The 19532-nt window shown below is 32.8% G+C and overlaps 1 long non-coding RNA gene across 1 annotated transcript; it reads left to right on the top strand.

The window, feature by feature from the left end:
* The first annotated feature begins 1829 nt into the window (after positions 1-1829).
* On the top strand, positions 1830-7223 carry LOC143063369 (uncharacterized). Its single transcript, XR_012974993.1, has 3 exons — positions 1830-2192; positions 3515-3658; positions 6954-7223. It is a non-coding gene; the product is annotated as an uncharacterized LOC143063369 (long non-coding RNA).
* Positions 7224-19532: the final 12309 nt, after the last annotated feature.

Here is a 19532-nt window from a genome sequence, read left to right as displayed (position 1 = left end):
AAGATTTCAGATTCAATTTGTCTTTTCTTTTAGTTTTTTCTCTTACTTTACGGTTTATGTCTCGTTGAACATAAATGTTGCTGGGGGTCCAATTTGTTTCTGTCTTTTGTTGCGTGGTATGTATTCATTGTCACTATCCTCGCTGTATTCATCTGCTTCTTCTCTCTTCTCCTTCTTGTCTTCTGGTTTCATTTCTTTATAAGGTACAGTCGACATTCCCAAACCACAAACTATGTGAAATGTTAGAAGACTTCAGAAATTGACAGAATAGATGAATACCAGTTGCTAGTTTTCTATGACAACCGGGAACTGTGGAATCTCATGTCAATTCAACGAAATGAGTGTTTAAAATATCTTTTCCGTAAATGCGTACGTCACCTTGTTTGTCCCACTTGATAGATGAATGTTTTTGCAAGAAGCAAAAGTTGCGACAGGTACCACATGTTGAGCAGGATCTGCTTCTGAGATCACCCCCAGTTTTTGGTGGGGTTCGTGTTACTTAGTTTTAAGTTTTCTATGTTGTGTCTAGTGTACTATTATTTGTCTGTTTGTCTTTTCTTTTTTAGCCATAGCGTTGTCAGTTTATTTTCGATCTATGAGTTTTACTGTCCCTCTGGTATCTTTCGTCCTTCTTTTGCAAGTCTTTGTCTTTATACCTAGACGGTATAGTAGTTTTGATTAATCATCATTAATCAGAATGTAGCGATTTCTCGTCATAAGACTGATTGTAATGTCAATGTCTCGGGATGGAGTGTCATTCAACACCACTTCGCTTTCGATTGAACTTCTTTTTGTTTTTGTAAGAGGTTGAATTTCTTTTTGTTTTTGTAAGACAACCTCGTACTTATGTTTTGGATTAAAAATCATTTGTTCGTCATTTGAAGTGAGCAAGCTCAATCATTATTTCTGAAGGAATGAAATTTAAACGAGACCTTAAAATAAATGAGTTCTCTCCAATTCATATATTTGTTCCAAGTAAATAAAGTTAGTCTGTGTGAGCGTTCAAATCAATAGTCAAATAACCGTATTTCTTTATAGTAGCGTGTAAAATTTGTTTAGCAAGTTCGGTTTACTATTGTCTAACGATGATCTTTCAAACAAATAATGCAGGATGCATTCAGGGAAATGGTGCGGATGAATTTACCAGAAGAGCACGTTTTCTGTTTAATAAATTCCTGTAACACCTCGGCATAAGAATAGACCAAGAATGTAGCTAGAAGCTTCTTCTCAATGCATGTCATTTGGTATCTTGTGGAGAGTTGTTCCATTGGCAAGGAAAAAACACACCAAAACTTGATCTTTGATCCCCAAAAACAAAAACAACAACAACAACAACAAAAAATGTAAAAATATGGAAAGTTACAAAACAGTTGAAAATTCATATAAAAATAGATCTTTATTCCTAAATAACAATACATCAAAACTTATAAAAGTACATTCTTCTGCAAATATGAAAAAAATGTAAATAAAATAACACCCATCACAGTAAGCCAAACAAAAAGTGCATGTAAAACTGAAGTATATTTCCCTTTCAACAGCCTTAAAAAAATCGATTGAACGTACATGTCACCCGTCGTTCAGAGATTATATTTCAGATGCTTCTGTAAAAAAACTATGCTTTCAAATTTCGTTTGTGTAATTTTACCTGTATGCCAATGAGGAAGGATAAGGAAATAATGTGCCTTACAGATCGCAATCTATCGAACATCCGGAAACGTTGAACGTTGGAGTGAATGTCACTTATCTACTTCATTCTAAACAATGTCGATGGTAAAATTTCAAGCTCAATGTCCAATGAAAAAATAATTTGTCAATGAGATTCCGAATACACTTCACTTCATCAAACCAGTGCTATATTATGGCGTATATTGAAAGTTGGAAAAAGCTGACATTTTTAAACAAATGCCTTTTCGTTTTAACATTTGTTGCAACCTTAACGCTTGTTCTTGGAATTGCCACACCTTTCTGGCTGACTGTCAGTGTACCTGATGATTTTGCCGCTAAGGTTTATATCAAACCAAGCAAATTACAAAACGATTTGCTTGAAACAAATCATTACCTAGGGCTCTGGCAATGGTGCTTCGGTGGTAATGGTTGTATTGACTTAGGATTAATTGCTAAGTTTGGATCAGAGAAAAAATACCAGTACCAATGGGAGAAGGATTGGTACGAAAAAGCTAAGAAGATCATTGGTAAGGTTAACAGAATATTTGCATTTACTCTGTTTAAAGATAAGAAATCAGAAATGGGAAATGCATGCAACACTCACAAGGGTCCTATCTAAGATATGTTTGATGTAGATATTACACAGGTAAAAGAGGGACGAAAGATACCAGAGGGACAATCATGTATGCACAGGAAATATGCGAATGTCTCCTATGAAAATAACATGAATTATTGCATGTTCTCAACATCTACAGTGTAAGCTGATCTATGTAAATTGTCTAACTGCTCTATCTGTCTATATACACCTAATATGGCTCTCGAAACTATATTCCGTTGCAATTTAAATGATATGAGTGTTTAAGGTTCCTAATTTTTAGTGGCAAATCTGTTTCACAGGTTTTGATTTTTCTTGTCCCTCATACTTAACTTCACTTGTTGCCATATTTAACCAAGCGATGTATTTGCTATTGCCTACACTTGCCTTTCTATATACATTAACTTAAAAAAATAAATACTTTGCTTAAATTACGAGGCAAAAGGAACCACATTTTATAGCAATCATCTTGACAGAATCTTTTTTTAAACCTGTGTCCGAGGATCCGATCCACCACAGAAGTTGGTTGCGATGGATGACGGTAGAATGTTTTAGTAAATTTCAAAACTTTTATCAAATATCTTGAAAATTTAAATTGTAAGACACTTTAAAAAAAATAATTCACCAGAGTTATTTCCCCTTATTTTTTTTTAGAAAGAGATCATTTAACTATATTTCTCATAATTCTACCTCCACTTTTTAAACAAATATTACAGCATTACCTATATTCAAAAGTGAGAAACCTTGAATACTTACTTTTTACAGTCAACGTTACACTGGGTTCATAATAGATATCAAAGGTACCAGGATTATAATTTAATACGTCATACGTGCGTTTCGTCTATATAAGACTCACAAGTGACGCTCAGATTAAAATAGTTATTAAGCCAACCAAGTACAAATTCAAAGACCATTGAGGACTCAAATGTCCAAAAAATTATGCCATATACGGCTAAGGTAATCTATTCCTGGAATAAGAAAATCCTTAGTTTTTCGAAAAGATCAAAATTTTGTGACAGGAAATTTATAAAAAAACATCATATAATTAATATGCATGTCAACACCGAAGTGCTGAATACTGGGCTTGTGATACCCTAGGGGACAAAACGTCCACCAGCAGTGGCATCGACTCAGTGGTGTAAGTGTGACCCTTTACCAATGTGTCTACTAGTATAAAACATAGCACACAAGCGGTTTTGAAAAACCAGGTACATGATCAAACAGGAAATTACATATTTATTTTGTCATTTGTAGGTTACTGGATAGCAACACGAGTATTTGCATCTATTGGATTTATAAGTGGTGTTTTGGTGACAATTATGCTGCTCTGGTTTATATGTAGAGGAACAGGAAACAATCATTGTCAAAGTCGAACTGTAATTGGATGCTTTGTAACTGGTATGTATTTTTAAGATTAACAAAATGTAAGAAACGTCACTATGCTGTGGTTGAAGCGTACTTATTTCTTGATTTTAACTCTTAAATCATAAACTAAGAATGCAATGTTTTTTTTCGTTCTCATAAGATACAACCATGTTATTTACTAATTGGTATTTGACCCATTTTTTATAATAATTGATGCCTTCAATTGTTTTTATTATAGATAGGAGATCGTTAAGTGTATAAAAGAGGGACGAAAGATACCAAAGGGACAGTCAAACTCATAAATCTAAAATAAACTGACACCGCCATGGCTAAAAATGAAAAAAAAACAAACAGACAAACAATAGTAAAAATGATACAACATAAAAAACAAAAGAATAAACAACACGAACCCCACCAAAAACTAGGGGTGATTTTGGGTGCACCGGAAGGGTAAGAAGATCCTGCTCCACATGTGGCACCTGTCGTTTTGCTTATGTGATAGCAAATCCGGTAAATAGTCTTATTCGGTAGGTCACATTCATGAAAGGGAATGGGATTACAGTTACGACGTAAGGAACATATCCGATATCATATGTGAAACGGTTATTCCATTACGGTCAACCAACTCGTGATGGCGTCCGTAAAATTTACGAAGGGATGTTTTCAACTTCAACATTTGGAACTCTTGGTTTAATAGCTTCCTTGTGAGCAGCAACCCTGTATCAAGAACATCATGATAGGAAATGCAAGCACGGAAATATCGTATCAATTGGGAGATATATACCCCGTATGCAGGTGCTGCTTGAATGTTGCTACTTAGAAATGGAAAGTTCACAATTGGAAAGCTGAAATCATCTCTTTTGTCGTAAAGTTTTGTTTTCAACCGACCCTAATTGTCAATTTCTAGATGTAAGTCAAGATATGATGCCGACTTAACTGTATCTTTAACATCCTTTATCTCTAGTTCGATGGGATAGATGCGTTCCACATGGTCACCAAATTTAGTGAAAGAACATCATCTTTATAGCGGAAATTAGAATTAAAGGATATTGCTAACTTCTTATCTTTCTTCCTAAGAAGTTCCTGCATGAAGTCAGCCTCATAATGATAAAGAAACAAGTCGGCAAGTAGAGGGGCACAGTTTGTTCCCATTGGAATATCGACAGTCCGTTGAAAAACACGTCCTCCGAACGTAACAAATATGTTGTCAATCAAGAATCAAGCATCTTGATAATATCAGTTTCAGAGAATTTTTTGTTTGAATCAGAGTGATCCTTTACAAAGTAGGATTTATCCCTCCCTAAGACAAGATACTTGCATCTACGTTGGCCATTCTTTTTTTTATGAAGCTAAGCAATACCAACTCTTTCAATTTGTCGTTTAGTTTGGAATGTGGAATACTTGTGTAAAGAGTCAAATGTTTTAATACTGTTACAAGATGAAAGAGAGTTAGATTGTATGTACGCTAAAAGATCTTTGGAATTTTTAAGTATCCCGTATGATTCATGACACCTCTAGAATAGGCAGTTTCACAATAACTTTGAAGCCCGTCTTTGATTGCTGATAAAATAGATGTTAATAATTTTGAAAGAGGTTTCGTAGAGCACTTGGAAGACCCATCAATATACCGTTGTTTGTAAGGACACTTGTGTAGTTTAGGTTTCCAATACAGTGATGGAAGATCCAGTTAATTTTTCATCTTTGGTTGATTCTTTATCTTTGGTATAATTTATCCGATGTTTATTTCGTTGGTTTGATACGTTTGCCATGATACCTATTATTACATTGATCTTTATCAACTATATTCTTGATATCAAAAGAAGAAGTTTAATGAAGATTCCCTTGTCCCATCATATAGTCATTTAGATCACAAGGATATATCGTCTGCAGTGGGTTAATCCAAAACAGTTCGATAATTTTGCGTGAATCTTCAAATTGTTTATGAGATTGCCCGTGTTGTTTATGGACTGCTTCGAGTGAAAGGTATCTTATAAATGAAATATTGTGATTGTGTTTAGCTAAACGTTGGTAAATTATACTTTTAAATTTTCTTTAATTTTCGGAAGTGGTATAAATGTTCCTGTTTTCGTCTAAAATATTCCTGTCCTGTTTGTCTTACATATTGCATACCTCATTTTGTAACCAGGATTAAGGGGCTTCGTATAATGTGAAAAGAAACGGAAATGAAAATTTCTCCCGTTCACTGTTGACCAAACAGTATTATCTGAGATCAATCTATTAGCCGTATTTGGCACAAATATTTGGAATTTTGGGTCCTCAATACTCTTCAACTTTGTACTTGTTTGGCTTTATAACTATTTTGATATGAGCGTCACTGATGAGTCTTATGTAGATGAAACGCACGTCTGGCGTACTCAATTATAATTCTGGTACCTTTGACAACTATCTACACATGCAGTTTGCTGCTCACAAGGAAGCTATTAAACCAAGAGTCCCAAATGGTGAAGTTGAAATCATCCCTTCGTAAATTTTACGGACGCCATCACGAGTTGGTTGACCGTTACGGAATAACCGTTTCACAAATGATATCGGATATGTTCCTTACGTTGTAACTACAATCCCCTTCCCTTTCATGAATGTGACCTACCGAATTAGACTATTTACCGGATTTGTTATCACATAAGCAACACAACGGGTGCCACATGTGGAGCAGGATCTGCTTACCCTTCCGGAGCACCTGCGATCACCCCTAGTTTTTGGTGGGGTTCGTGTTGTTTATTCTTTAGTTTTCTATGTTGTGTCATGTGTACTATTGTTTGTCTGTTTGTCGCTTTTTTATTTTTAGTATCTTTCGTCCCTCTTTTGTCTAAAAACCTGATGGTAGTGGAATTGTCACCTTTACTCAATCGTAAAAGGTGGTAACGGGGACAAATTCTACTTCATCCACAAATCACAAGTAACAAACACTAGTAAATATAAGAATAAGAAGGAGTGAAATGAATGCAAATAAACTCATCATAGATACCAGGACTAAATTTAGTATATACGCCAGACGTGCGTTTCGTCTACAAAAGACTCATCAGTGACGCTCGAATCCAAAAAAGTTAAAAAGGCCAAATAAAGTACGAAGTTGATGATGCCTTGTTTGATTAACATTTTTCGATTTTCAATTGGTTTTGTTTTATTCAATATTACTAGTAGTTATAATTTTATCTTTTATTGAAACTAGAAGAACAAGCCAGAAGAAAGCTCATTATTCAAACTATTAAACCAATCCTTTCTTTAGACCATGCAATTGAGATTCATTGACACAGCATGTAGACATTTGTTAAGATAATATAGTTTAATGATATAATAATATTTTCAGGAGGTTTTCTTGTCATATCTGTGGCTGTGTTTGGTTCTGGAATCTACAATAATTCAGATATATTCTACCTACACCGCTTTGATATCAATCATCATCTGAGTTTTTCTTTTGGAATGACGTGTATTGCAGCCATAATGTACACAGTTATTGGAACTATCCTCACATTAATGTTATATACAGGAGGTTATGAACGAGGCGGAAGGCACAGACGAGCAGCCACAAATGTAGATATACTTGGAAAGTTTTAATAAACGAAAAAGAATAATAAACAGGTTATCCATAATTCAAACATATTTAGCAGATTGCCAAAACGATCTTTTTTAGGGAGAAAGAACGTATTGTAATGTTACAGGACCTCATTTCTTTGATAAAAAACCTCGTTATCTATGTTTTCAAAGTATTGCTTTTAAAATGCAGATAGTATATACCATCAATTATACATTTTATGTACCATAATTAGATTGAAACAGTCAATCTAGTTTTGACCATTTTTTTTTACCTTAGGCCACACCAATTTTAATTCTTGTTCTACGGATTTTTCAACTCCAAAAATTGGATGAGCAAGCGATTTAAAAATTGAAATAAAAAAAAAAATTAATTTGCAAATATTTTAGGTGAAGCTTGAAAAATAAAGGCGATCAAAATTTTTTTGAAAACATAAAATAATAGGTTTTGACAATATTTCTCAAAATAAAATTGTATAAAACTTGATTTACCACATGTACAAAATTATGGACTTTCATATGAAGTGCTCTTTTTTCCTGTTCACCAAGAAATAATTGAATAATTATTTCAATTGCTTTGAATAAATGATTTCCATTGAATTGTCATAGATGTCATTCCTTCTTCCTTCCCGGGACATGGCAGCTGTCTTGCTAGACGCAAGAACTGTTCATCCTTTAAGAACACCTGTGTTCACCTAAAGTTTTATTTAGATTCAAGCTGTTTGTTAATGTGTGTACAGTTTAGTGTTTTGTGTTATATGATAGTTGTCTGTGTCTCTGTCGTTGATGTTCTTATTTTATTTATTTGTCTCTTTGGTACTTTGCATAAAAATAAGATGTGGTATGAGTGCCAATGCGACAATTCTCCATTCAAGTCATAATAAGGATGGGAACAACCCTTCTAAAATGATGAGTAACCCCTCAATGTAATAACTCTTTTTATGAGGGGTACATTTCAAATGATAAACTTTGTAGTACAAAAGAGTATAAATTTATTATATCCGTCGAACAAGGAATTAAATTGGTGTGGCCTTAGATAGGAATTAGTGTCACCTTACAAATATTGATGGGGTGTTGTTGATAAAGGAAAACTTTTAAAAGTTAGTTTGACCTTATAAACATATGATATAGGGTATCATCAGATAGTACATATTGCCAACATTAGCGTAACACTACACATTGTTAATGGTTTGTTCTTGGATAGTAACCCATGTCATAACTAGTGAATTCTTACAAATGTGAAGAGCTTTGCTATTAGAAAGAACCTTTTTTAAAAAACCATTGTTACCTTACATTTGTTAATTTGTTTGTCCTTTGATAGGAAAACTTTTCAAAATTAATTTAGCCCTTATTAAGTTGATGGGTTTGTCCTTAGATAGTAAATCTTGTCAAGACTTGTGTAAGCTTGCATATGTAAACATGATTATCCTAAGTAAGTATTAGAAAACAAGGATAAAACCACGTGTATCTGATTATTTCTTTATACAAGATTTTGAGTCTTCTCATATATGTGAGTTGTGTTCCTACTGATGCTGAACGGTACCTGGATAGAAATAGCGACGTCACAAAATGGAGAAATTTTGCAGATGTTTTACTTATTTATTGGCTTTAACGCTATTCAACATCGTACTTTATTTGACTTTTTAATTGTTTTTATTCGAGCGTAATTGATCAGTCTTTGGTAGATACAACGTTCGTCTGGCGTACAGAGATTTATCCTGGGATTTATAATAAGTTCGAGTTTCATTATATATGTTAATACATTATGTACCTGTTTACATACCAATTTATGTATGCGTTTTGTGTTTTTCTAAGAACTGACTCTCATTTAAAATGATAGAAGTATGTCCTTTCATTAGGCCTCAATCTATTTCAGAAATCATTTAATATTCTTTGTCGAGTGTTTACCATTACTGTAATTACCTGAAGAACAAGAGAGACCAATTTTTCTGTCATCGGAGAAAAGGGGAAGCTACGTGGTTTAATTACGATCCAATAGATATTTCTGCATGTGCGATGGAATTTAAGGTCCCATCTAGTGGCTTTCTATATATGTCTTTTTTGTATTCACAATCATTCTTTCGTTGTCTGTTTTTCAGTCATGGTATTTTCATTTTTTCTTATGAAGTTTTCTAATTGTGTTTTGGTATTTTTAACTTCGGTTATCTATATTTTGCCTAATTTGTTTAGCAAGTTCGGTTAACTATAGTATAACGATGATCTTTCAAAAAAAATAATGCCGGATGCATTCAGGGAAATGTTGCGTATGAAATTACCTACAGAACATGTTTCTGTCTTTTCTGTTCCATTATTTCCTTTAAAACCTCGACAAAAAAAAAAAAAATAGATCAAGACGGTAAATAGACGCTTCTTCTCCATGAACGACATGAAGGTTGTCAAAATGCATGAAGTTAAGTGATGTTCAATAAAAGAATGTTCAATATACTCCCTGTTCACTGTTTAAATCACATGTTTCTGTTGATTTTGATTTGTTTACACTTTACCAGGATATGAATGAATGTCTTTTGATGTTGTCGTCTTCCATGTTTTTAACGTCGTCAATTAATAGTTATCCCATAAGGACGCGGTGTGTCAGTGTAAGATCATCCGATGGCCGGAGGCCAGATGGTGATCTTACACTGACACACCAAGTCCGAATGGGATAACTATTTTACATCCAAGCTGTTTTAGATTAGACGAAAAACCATTTACAATTCATAAAATCTAGTTTAGAACGCCACACAACCATTATTACATACTTTATATATTACTATATGATGTATACCCTTTATGACCCCCTAACACGATGAGTAGATATCAAACAATGTCAACTCGCCCCACTGGCCAATCGGCCCACACTATATCGCCACTTTATGAAAAAATCGCCCCACTCTTGTATCCGACTCTCCCAACTTTAACAAAGTGTAAAATCAAATTGAACAATCAGTCTAACAACTCATTTATTTAACGAAAAGGGTTTAAACCCCACTAAGTAAAGGTCTGCCAACTCGCCCCAGTTATAAAAATATCTTGCTTCCTTTAAGTATGTTAAATTTTTGATAATTCGTATCCAGTCGTCCTGGTGAAGTGGTATGTGTCATGGCTTGATATGCTAAAGGTCTTGAGTTCGAATCCCAGCATATACACTGGATTTTTTCTACGTGAATTTTGATAGACAGTCTTCTTCGTATAATTAATTATAAGTTTTATACTGGATTTGACATTCCCGCCAAAATGTTACAGAACAAAGGAAAGCATGCATAACAAAGAAACTTAAACTGGTGTGATCTGGTAGGGGTGATCCGGCTCAGATCACCCCTGTTAGAACAAAGGAGCTGGGATGTAATAGTAGAAACAGCTTCAGTCATCAATAAATTTGTGTCGAAGTGTTATTAATCACATTTAATTGATTCTCTCACCAAACCAATTTGACACTGAGCCTTGTGGTGTTTTATATACGGTGATTTAAATACAGGTACCATTGAGGATGCAGTGATATGATATCATTATACAGATACGACTGATGATGCGTTGAAGTGATATTATTCATGCGCGGTGTCATAGCATAGTCAATCATGCATGAACATGTTTTTAGAATTAAATTTTTTGGATGGATGAATTTGGTAAAATGTACCCACTATATCCACTCAACAATCTAATCCATAATTCAGTGTTTCCGTTTAGCATTGTTATATTAACAAGTGATGCTATGACAATTTTTAGTTCCTAACTAAAGGCAACAGAAGTATACCGTTATTTCTTTTGTGTCTTTTTTTTTGTTAGAAAAAAAGGTCTTTTGTATGCCTATGGGCGGACAAGGAAATAATAGGACATACATATCGCAATCTATCGTACATCCGGAAACTCTTAATTGTACGAGTGAAATTCATTGATCTACTTCATTCTAAACAATGTTGATGGTCAAATTTCAAACTAAATGTCCAATGAATAGATAATATGTCAATATGATTCAGAATACACTTCAGGTCTTAGTTTATTGTTAAATCATGGCGTATGTTGAAAGTTGGAAAACTTACATTTTCAAGCAAATGTCTGTTCGTTTTAACATTTACTACAACATTGTCTTTAATTCTTGGATTCGCCACACCTTTCTGACTGACTATCAGTGTATATGAAAATTTTGCCTCCAATGTATACATTAAACCAAGCAAATTGGAAGTTGATTTGCTTGAAACAAATCATTACCTAGGACTCTGGCAATGAGGCATCGAGGGTAAAGGTTGCATTGATTTAGGATTACTTGCTGAGTTAGGATCCGAGAAAATATACCAATATCTCTGGGAGAGAGATTTATACGAAAAAGTTAAGAAGATTAGTGGTAAGATTAACAGAATATTAGCATTTACTTCGTTTAAATGTTAAGACATTCAGCTTTCACTACGGCTCTATCTTATATACATGTATGTTTTATGTAGATAATATCTCTGATTCGCATCAAATTACGAGGCAAATAGGAAACAATTTTTTCAACAATCATCCTCGAAGAATCTCTTTTAAATCCTGTGTCCCAGGATCCAATCCACGAAACAACTTGGTTAACATGGAGTAGAAATAACTTTGTATCAAAAGCCAGGTACATGATCAAACAGGAAATTACATGTTTATTTTGTCATTTGTAGGTTACTGGATAGCAACACGAGTATTTGCTGCAGGGTTTATTAGTATTGTTTTGGTGACAATTATGCTTCTTTGGTTTATATGTAGAGGAACAGGAATCAATCATTGTCAAGGTCGAACTGTAATTGGATGCTTTGTAACTGGTATGTATTTTAAATATTAACCAGATGTACCAAAATGTAAGAAATGCTGTGGATGCAGCGTACTTATGTGTTTGTTCTTGATTTGAACCCTTAATTCTTAAACCTTGTGCATAAATTATTTTTTTTATAAGATACAACCATGTCATATATTGCATTACATTGTTGAACAACATAATGATATTAAAACGGTAGTACATAAGGTAAGTATTTGGTCCATGTCATTTAATATAAAAATAGGAAGATGTAGTATGATTACCAATGAGACAACTCGTTACAAGAGACCACAACGACACAGAAATCAACATGTATAGGTCAGCGTATAGCTTTCAGCAACGAGTAATAACTCGTTATTTAAACTAATAAACTAATCCTTGTAAATCAGAATAAGATCTTGATCAGGTTCTTACTACTTTTATTTGATTTGACAACCGGTATATTTGTATTTATGGCTGCTAGCATACACCATGGTTTTACAAGCCAAATAAAGTACGAAGTTAAAAAGGATTGAGGACCAAAAATTACTATTTTTTTACAAAATATATCTAAGGTAATCTATTTCCGAGGAAAATTCAAAACGGAAAGTCCCCAATCAAATGGCAAAATCAAAAGCACAAACACATCAAACGAATGGACAACATATTTTTACTCGCTTATGATAGCAAATGGAAAGTTACTTTTATTTGCGATTACTTACGGAAGCGTATTAGCGCCACACATTTTTTTTTTAATTTTTCTTCCTATGTTTGCGTTATAACGCAAACCTTTGCGATATAACGCAAACCTTTGCGTTATAACGCAAATATCTTGATTTCAATTATTCATTAAGTTTTGTATATATTATGTCCGTCTGTCATTCATTTAGGATGTGATTTACTAGTAGATAAAAAAAGAAACATACTTACAAGGCCAAATCATTATAATAAATATGCATAGGAATAATGAAATAATTGAAGTGCAATTATACATAAATTAAGACTGATTTGTGCATCAGAAAAGTATATAATTTAACAAGAAAATAGATATAGTTTAGTATATAGTCATATTAAAATTGAAAGATCAAAAATAATGTCATACAATTGTGAAACCTCCAAGTCAAATAGACAAAATGATCTTTCTGCTTTAAAATGAATTATTAATAAGGAAACATTTTTTTTAAATCTCAGAATATGATCAAGATTCTTTGATAGAAAGTCATTGAATTTTCATTTCAATATAATGAAGTATTTTTAAGATGCTTGGGTAGCAATTTAAATAGAGGGAACATAATTTTATTAATAAAACATCTTCATTCTATACATTTATTGCCAAAGGGTAGCTTGTTTGAGTCTAACCTACTTTACACAATTCTCAAACGAGAGCTTACTTTGGAAGTATTTTTTCTTAGGTATAACCTCAATTTACTCAATTTTCTTTGTAATATATATACTATTAGTAACTTGGATATCGTTTTTGGGGACCTTTATAGTTTGTTGTCAGTGTGAGCCAATGCTCCGTGTTGAAGATCGTAATTCGGCCTATGATGGTTTACTTTTACGAATAGTGACTTAGATGGAGAGTTTTCTTATTGGCACTCATACCACATCTTCTTATATTATTCTGCTCATTATTAGTCATTGATATGATCTAATTATTCAAGCAGTTTACTTTGCAATTACTACAGAGGTGATAAATTTTATTATATACAGCCTCCTCCATTAATAACTACTGTTTCCTTTGAATCTTAAATAAGAAATAAGACAAAACAAATGTTTGCGTTGTAACGCAAAGGTTTTGCGTTATAACGCAAAGGTTTTGCGTTATATCGCAAAGGTTTGCGTTATAACGCAAAGGTTTGCGTTAAAACGCAAAGGTTTGCGTTATAACGCACTTTGCGTTACAACTCAAACATAGGAAGAAAAATGAAAAAAAAATGTGTGGCGCTAATACGCTTCCGTAATTACTTAATTTTTCTTATCACATTTTTAATATTGCAATATATGATAGGAATGTGAACTTCATCTGTCAGTACATTTTGTACCAGTTTACATACGAATGGATCTATTAGTTTTACTAAGAACTAGGTCTTTAGAAAACTACTTCCTAAAATAAAAAAAAAAAACAGATTTGTTTTGCGATTTTAAATTTAAAAAAATGTCTCCTTCATCTATGTTTGTATATATTTCAGATACCATTGATCAATGCATGCCCAGTGTTTATTATTACCAGCAGAAGAATATTTTATGTAATTAACTGAAGATCAGTCTTTCTTTTATCAGAGAAAAGGGACGAGAAGTGATGTAACGACGATTCAATAAACGTATTTACAATTTTGGTATTTAGCTGAATTTTGCCTCCATATGAACCCAAATCTACTCCGAATGACCTTCTAACGTCCAACAACAATAATGTTTTAATTGTGACGTCAAATTTTTTGAATAATGATGGTAAAGTTTACGGGAACTTGTATGAATGTACGTAATGGCGGACACATTTGCATACAAGTGTAATTACGTCTATTGATATCCTCCATGTGCGATGTGCGATGCCATTCTAAACCCGATTTAGTCGCTTCCTATTTATCAGTCTAAACTCTTATTTTGTTAGTTCACGATTATTCAAGTTTCGCCTGTTTGTCAAGTCATGGTGTATTTAGCCTTTCTTAAGAATATTTTCTAATTGTATCTGGGTATTTTTAACTTCTTTTACCTATATTTTGCCAAATTTATAATTTTTACATTTGTAACTGATATAAGAACTATTGTCAACACATAATTAAGTTATTTTGAATTTAATGAAAAAGGCATATCGTTTACACGAAATAACATTTTTTCACTGTTCTTGTCTAGACAGGCACTGTAATGAACACAATTCATCCTTCCACGAAGCAGACATATACACAACACAAATTAAAAAATATCAATCTTTTAACAGCATTGGTCATTTAAAAAAAATGCTGTATCCACAAAATACAATTTCGCCTACTAGGTCCTTATTGCTTTACATAAAGAATCTTTGCTTATCTTAACATTTAGTATTATTATACTTCACATTAAAATGCTATATGTTGATTGGCTTATACGAGAGAGCAAATTTCCTCTATCCCATGGCTCAGCGGGAGAATATGTTTTAATGTCATCTCTCGTGTAGACCAGTCAAAATCGACAATTTAAAGATAAATGAATTAAAGACAATGCTCGAGTTCTATGTTTTGGCCTCAGATCTTTTTCATAGAATGTAGATATAAAAGACGCATCTTGCTTACATTTTACTGTTTTTCTAAAGACTGTTACGTTGTTACATTGTATGTACATGACTTTTTAGTAAATTGATATGAATCTAAAACTAAAAAGACAATAATGGCAGAGCATTCAGTATGATAAATTAAATAGCACATATATGAAAGGTTGACAGAGTAGATTGTTACCAATCGAATAAACAGTGTCTACCTTGGCCTCGCATATCGGTTCTTATGATATAAAGAACTTTAGTTCAGAGTAATAAATATTTCAATATCTTATTGATGACTAGAAACTTTAGTATGATTTTCATTCAGGTGAGTACTCTAGTTGTTGGCATTTCTTTTGTTCTATGGGAACTTCATATCTTGACCACCCTATGCAATTATCTAGTTCAAGTTTGGACATTTTCAATCTGGGAGACAACTGTGTCCATATTCTTGATGATAGTCGGAGTTTTGTTCATGTGTGTCAAAATAAGGCAGATAAAAACCTTTAGGACAATACATTGGCAATGGAGAATCAAAGCACCGATAATTTGAAATGGACAGAGAACTCCATGGTTTAAAAAGCAAATACTAAAAACAGTAATCAATAATAGAAAACAAAAAAAGTTTTAGAATCACGAATTGCATCAAAAGCCGGGGTAAACTAATGTGATCGAGAGGAATTAGCAAATGATATATTTTGTGTTACTTGTATCAGATTTCCCCGACCTTCATCCCGGATGGCCTCTTTTACAGGAACTACCTATTGTATTTATTGTTCATTTGTCTCCTCCTGAACATGCAAATATGATCTCTAATATTCTAGACCATGTTCTTAAAGAGAGGGGCGAAAGATACCAAAGGGACAGTCAGACTAATAGATTAAAAATAAACTGACAACGCCATGGCTAAAAAATAAAAAGACAAAGAGAGAAATAATATTACATAAGACACAACATAGAAAACTAAAGATATAACAACACGAACCCTTCCAAAAACCAGGGGTGATCTCAGGTGTTCCGGAAGGGTAAGCAGATCCTGCTCCATATGTGGCACCCGTCGTGGTACTTATCTTATTACAAATCCGCTAAATAGTCTATAATTCGGTAGGTCACATTTGTGAAAGGAAAGGGTATTGTAGTTACGATATGAGGGACATATCCGATATCATGTGTTATTCCATAACGGTAAACCAACTCGTGATGCCGTCCGTAAAATTTAAGAAGGGATGATTTCAGCTTTACTATTTGGAACTCAACCCTCTAACTAGGTAATCATGATAGGAAATACAAGACCAGGAATATTGTATCAATTGGGAGCATTAAAATATTCCGGGAACTTACCTTAATTTTTGTTTTTCAGAAGAATCCATGCTTTCGGTAATTATATAGGAAAAGCAACCGTCTATCAAAAATTCTGGAAAATCGTGTCATGGGGAATACATTTCATTCAGTATACCATAAGATAATAAAAAAATACTAACATAAGAAGGTAGTACTTTGATTAATTCATTAAAACACGTCATGGTCCTGCAAAAACTATTGGAAGGAGAATGCAAATGTTTAAGGTTATTTTATGTAAAAAAAAAAAAAAAAAGATGGGGATATCAAATCGCTAAAACGGAAAACACACTTTCAAATATCGATTTTTAAGAGTAAATAGAAAATCTTTGTTTAGAATAATTGTCCTTATTGTTGATGCAAAATAAAGGAATGAGATTATGATATTACACGATATAAGAGTTATTCAACAATTCAGATTTAAAATTCATGTATTCTGAAAAACCCTTCTAAACCCACAATAACAAACTCGTTCTATAATAAAATTGTTCATAGCAACCACTCCCAGACTAATATTGTATTCTATAGGTATTAACTAAGATTCTATTACTGAATGTTTCTACACTCCCGTTGATGCAGACATTGACAGGGACTACTAATCAGATTTAATTTCTTTCTTCCTAGGGTCTTTTATGTCCATCTTGATTAAGCTATCCCGTAAAAAGTCATTATCTTTTACTGATACAAATTACATATCACAAAATGAAAACAAAAAAAACTAAGTCTATCATTTATTAAAGCACATCTTATACGCTACAACTGCGTAGAACTGTACTGTATTGGTTAATTTTACAAAACGTATTATTAATATAGATTTACATAAATGTAACCAGGTCATAATTCTTGTCACGTGGTTCGATATTTTTGTTCATCATTGTCTTTTAAAAAAATGCTTTGGGCGTTTTCGATGAAGATAAAGCCATAAAAGAGCATCGGACGAATTTCAATTTATAAGGTGTGACTGTTATTATTTTAAATATACTTTCAAAACAACTATGGTTGGTTTTCATTTTTTTTTTATTTAATTTTTTTTTTTTATTTTTCAAATTCCAAATGCAGTCGAGCCTCGATCACCAATGTAGAGACACAATATGTTAAAATGCATCAGATGTAATGAAATCAATACTTTGTTACAGAACCGTAAAAACTGAAGCTATAACCATCTAAATTTAGATGTTTAAAAAAGAAAATACAGATACAAATATCGATGATTAAAATGGATGTAACCAAGAAGACGCGGAAGATACCAATGGAATATTAAAACTTATAAGTCGAAGCTAAAGTGACAATGTCAAATCCACAATGGTTTAAATTCGAATAATACCGACGCAACACCAATGAAAATGTTTCTGTCTTTTAATAGTTCCTACAGCAAGAATTAAATACTTTTGTGTCTTACGTTTTAGATATTTATACGCAATGTTATCAATACACTATTAGAGTAATATTTATGTCTTAATGAAGTTGTTATTAGCGGTTTTGTCTGGATATAAATCTGGAAATTCAAATATTCTTGGATAGGTTTTTTCACAAGAGTTGCTTTTCTTTTGTGGATATTTGTTTTTATAATGTGCGACTAGGTCGCTCTCAACAGTACTGGATTATCTTAATTAATAATTTACAAATCAATTTTACCTTTAGTTCCTGGCTATTCTTATTATCTTAGGCTTAATGATATCCTCCCTGAAGTGTGTTCTGGAAAATCATTTCGTTACTAATTTCACTTTAATTTCAAATCTAAGTATGTTTTTATAACAACTTCTATTTAAGTTTGTTTTTTTCAAAAATGAAATCAAGCCTATATATGACAGTATTTACTTCCTTGAATACCAATACAATTAAGTAAACTAACAAAAATACTGAGCTCCGAGGAAAATTCTTAATGGAAAAATAAAAAAAATAAACATATCAAACGAATGGATAACAATATCCCAATCGGATGTCATAATGATTTTAAATAAAAATGTGGAGAAGTGGTATAGATGCTCAAAGAGACAATTGTCCACCAGACTTCAAATAATCAAACCCCGTACCGCATAGTCAGCTATAAGAGTCTTCTACATGAAAAATGTGGAAAAATTAAAGCGAGAAAACACGTCCTAATTTATGTGTTATAATTTACAAAGAAACTAAAATGACAAACATGAACCAACGATAAACATTAAATAAAAATCACACAAAGAACAAAGAATGTGTCGAGTTAAACATATATGTGAGAGCTTGGCCCTCCCATAAACTTGGACAGTGATTGAATAGTGCAACACAAGAACACACTGTGTAAACCAAATGATCATGACCTAACTCAATAGATCGGCACGATTCACAACAAATATATATATATAAATTAGGCCGTTAGTTTTTCTCGTTTGAATTGTTTTACATTGTCATTTCTGGGCCTTTTATGGCATATTATGCGGTATTGGCTTTGCTCATTGTTGAAGGCCGTACGGTGACCTATAGTTGTTAATTTCTGTGTCATTTTGATATCTAGTGTAGATTTGTCTCATTGGCAATCATATCTCATCTTCTGTTTTTTTTGAAAAAACAAAAGTTACAAAGCTCATAAAATAATTTACTGACAGTACTGTCCTGAAATATTGTTCCAAAACAGATGTAACAAAAAATAATCAGCACATATCCAATGGAATTTGTATGAATAAGTCCTAAATACAGATAAGAAAATGTAGTATGAGTCCAAGTCACAGTTAATAAAAGTAAACCATTATAGGTCAAATAAAGGCAACAGTAGTTTACCGCTGTTCAAAACTCATAAATCTATGGATAAAAAACAAAATCGGGGTAACACACTAAGACTGAGGGAAACGCATTAAATATTAGAGGAGAACAACGACACAACATTAAAATGTAACCCACACAGCAACGGACTAAGCATTAGATAAAATCCGATGAGAATAACCAATATAACATCAAAACCAAATACATGAATTTGGGAAAGAAAAGTACCGTGACACGTCTTATATATAGTAATGTGAATTTACACTCAAATATAGGAGAAAACAAACGACGCAACG

This window comes from Mytilus galloprovincialis, chromosome 2 (genome assembly GCF_965363235.1).
Source record: "Mytilus galloprovincialis chromosome 2, xbMytGall1.hap1.1, whole genome shotgun sequence".
Classification (NCBI taxonomy): Eukaryota; Metazoa; Mollusca; class Bivalvia; order Mytilida; family Mytilidae; genus Mytilus; species Mytilus galloprovincialis.
Note: the sequence above shows the minus strand (reverse complement) of the source record. Positions and strands in the feature narration are given on the sequence as shown.